A 3,715-nucleotide genomic window follows, 5' to 3' on the forward strand; every position below is an offset into this window, starting at 1 on the left:
AAAATGGTAGAGTGAAAAGAGCACAATCCAACAACATGTCAAGCTAAGCTACAGTAAGTCTATGTCACATATGATTATTAGTTTAAGTCTTATTGAATAAGTGATGCAATGACTGGTTCAAGGCTCGGTGCAAATTCCAAGAGCATTCCGCAAATATTCAAAACGAGCTGTATCAAGAGGTTTAGTTAAAATATCAGCAAGTTATTTTTCTGTCTCAATAAAACACAACTCAAGGATGTCTTTTTCAACTAAGTCTCGAATGTAATTATACCTGAGATCAATGTGCTTGGTCTGAGAGTGTTGGACATGATTTTTGGCAATGCTTATAGCACTGGTGTTATCACAGAAAATTGTAAGCTTTCCTTGTAGCAGGCCATAGTCTTTGAGCATTTGTTTCATCCATACCATTTGTGTACAGCAGCTTCCAGCGGCAACATACTCAGACTCGGCTGTAGAGAGTGAAATACAATTTTGTTTTTTACTATGCCAAGCCACTAAGTTTGTTTCCATCTTTCATACTTCCTCCCCAATCTGCATCTGAGTAGCCTACAATTTCTGCATTAGATTCATTAGTGTAAAATATACCACAATGTGTTGTCCCGGACACGTATCTGATAATTCTTTTTACAGCTTCTATGTGTGACTCTTTAGGATTGGTTTGAAACCTTGCGCATACTCCAACACTGAAGGAGATGTCTGGTCTGCTGATAGTGAGATAGAGTAAGCTTCCTATCATACTTCGATAGAGAGTCGGATCCACCGATTTTCCTTCTTTGTCCTCATGTAGTTTCGTAGTTGTACTCATTGGATTGGTCACCACTTTCTTGCTTGACAAACCAAACTTCTTCACCAAATTTTCTGCATAGTTTGTTTGTGAAATGAATATGCCAGAATTCATCTGTTTGACTTGCAAACCAAGAAAAAATGTCAATTCACCTAGATTGCTCATCTCAAATTCACTAGTCATGACAGATGCAAAGTCTGTAACTAGTTTATTTGAGGTAGAGCCAAAAACAATATCATCTACATAAACCTGTGCCACAATAAAATCATTTTTAAAATTTTTAACAAACAAGGTTCTGTCAATAGATCCTCTAACATAACCTTGATTAATTAAATGACTAGAGAGACGGTCATACAATGCTCTTGGGGCCTGTTTGAGACCATAAAGGGCTTTTTGCAACTTGTAGACATACTCAGGATGATGAGGATCAATAAAGCCTTTTAGTTGTTCTACAAAAACCTCCTTATCTATTATGCCATTCAGAAATGCTGTTTTGACATCCATTTGATAGAGTTTGAACTTCAGGTGACAAGCAATAGCTATTAACAATCTCACGGATTCCATTCGGGCAACAGGTGCGTATGTTTCTTCATAATCCAATCCTTCCTTCTGAGAGTAACCCTGTGCCACCAGTCTGGCTTTGTTTCTTATAACAGTGCCATGTTCATCTGACTTGTTTCTAAATATCCATTTAGTTCCAACAACATTTGAGTCTTCAGGCCTTGGAACAAGCTCCCACACTTTATTTTTTGTGAATTGATTTAGCTCCTCTTGCATGGCTTAAGTCTAGTCCCTGTCTGTCAAGGCATCTTTCACGATTTTGGGTTCCAACAGGGAAACAAATCCACAGCAACCTATGATATTTATTTCTTTGTCATGAGTTTCAACAAAGCAGGTCAATGCTTTTTCTAGTTGATCACCTTGAGAAGTCTTGTTTCTGGTTTGAATTCCATCATCCATCTTTCCGATCACATTACTTGTATCATGGTCTTTCTGAACTTGCTTAAATCCAGTCCTTTTTTGTGATACATTCTGAGATTCTTGTCTTCATCATCAGTTGATCTATTTCTGTCATCGTCCTTTTTCTCCATTGAGCAAGATGTGCTTTCATCAACCTGACTACTAGGAATATCATCCACCGACACATTAATAGTAACAACAACCTTTTTAGTTATTTTTTTGTATACCCTATAAGCTGAACTGTTCATATCATAACTAATAAAAATACCTGGATCAGTTCTGGAGACAAACTTATTTAGACTCTCACCTTCCCTGAGAATGTGACAAGGATTTCCAAACACATGAAAATGACCAACATTTGGCTTTTTCTCTTTCCAGATTTCATATGCAGTTTGATCACTGCCACTCCTGCGAAAAACTCTATTTGACACATAGCATGTAGTGTTCATAGCTTCTGCCCAGAATTTTTCACTGAGTCCAGTTGAGTGAAGCATCACTTTTCCCATGCCAAGTAAATATCTGTTCTTCCTTTCAACTATGCCATTTTGTTGAGAGGTTCTTGGAGCTGAAAACTCATGAAAAATGCCATTCTCATAACAGAAGTTAGCAAAAGAAGCATTTTTAAATTCAGTACCATTATCTGATCTTATCCTTGCCAGTTTAAGATTTGAATGTTGCTTTTGCCTGGTCAGTAGTTTACTCAATCCAAGAAAGGACTCAAAGGCTTCATCTTTTGTGATAAGAAAATCTACCCAAGTAAACCTAGAGAAATCATCAACTATTACCAGAATATAAGACTTACCTGACATGCTTTGAGTTTGAGTTGGTCCCATTAGGTCCATAAGCAACAGTTCCAAATAGTGAGTGGTAGCGGTTTAGTTAACCATTTTATGTGATGACTTGGTTTGTTTACCAGATTTGCAATCACCACACATCTTGTCTGTTCTTCCACTTAGTTTGGGCATCCCTCTCAGACACTGCTGATTTGACAATTTTTGAAGATCCTGATAGTTTACATGACCTAATCTTCTGTGCCAAAGTTCAAATGTTTCATCAGTGGTAATGGTCTTAAGACATTTGTTAGTAAATAATACACATGAATCTGTTGAAGCATGATAACAATTATCAATAGATCTTTTACCACCTAAAACAACATTACCTTGATCATCAAGAACAATACATCTTTTCCTGTTAAACCAAACATCTTCAAATTCGTCAGTCAATTGACTTACACTTACCAGATTTGTTGCCAACCCCTCCACAAACAATACATTCTCAAGTCTTCCAAGATTTTGCGATTCTACTGTACCTTTTTCAAGAATAGTGGCTTTTCTTGCATCTCTAAAAGTTACAGTTCCTGAAACTATATTTTCATTTAGAGCAGTGAAATGCTCTATGTTTCCACACATGTGCCTTGAGCAGCCACTGTCAATATACCAAACATCCTTTCTTCTGGTATTTACAGCAGTAAGAGCCACAAGATAGGTAGCTTCGATCTGGTTCTCATCATAGGACATGCTAACAGACATGCACTGTTCATTGAAGTTTTCCTTCTTTTTCCAGATTCTATGATCACCAGCAATCTGCCTCTTAATTCTAGCATATTTCTCAACAAAATTATTAGTGTCAGGAATATTAGTGCACTTAGTTTCAAGAATTTCCAGTCTTGTGTGGATTTTTGCAAGCATAATTTTTTCTTTTTGAGTCTGCTTATCATGTTCAGCATGTATATCAGAGAATTTCCTAAATTTTCCACTGGTTACTTCAAAAATATTAGAGAGTTCAGTTTTGAGGCCAGTCAATTTGGTTTCTACATTTTTTAATCTTTCATGATAAGCATGTTCATTTTGCAGAGAGGGGAGAAGATTTATTGACCCCACTTTACTTCCTAAGATATCATACTCATTGTCTCTCTTTGACTTAATAAATTTAATTCCTTTGTATCTAGAATCAATTGTTGTACCTTTAGGA

Source organism: Argentina anserina, chromosome 1 (assembly GCF_933775445.1).
Source record: "Argentina anserina chromosome 1, drPotAnse1.1, whole genome shotgun sequence".
In the NCBI taxonomy this organism is placed as follows: Eukaryota; Viridiplantae; Streptophyta; class Magnoliopsida; order Rosales; family Rosaceae; genus Argentina; species Argentina anserina.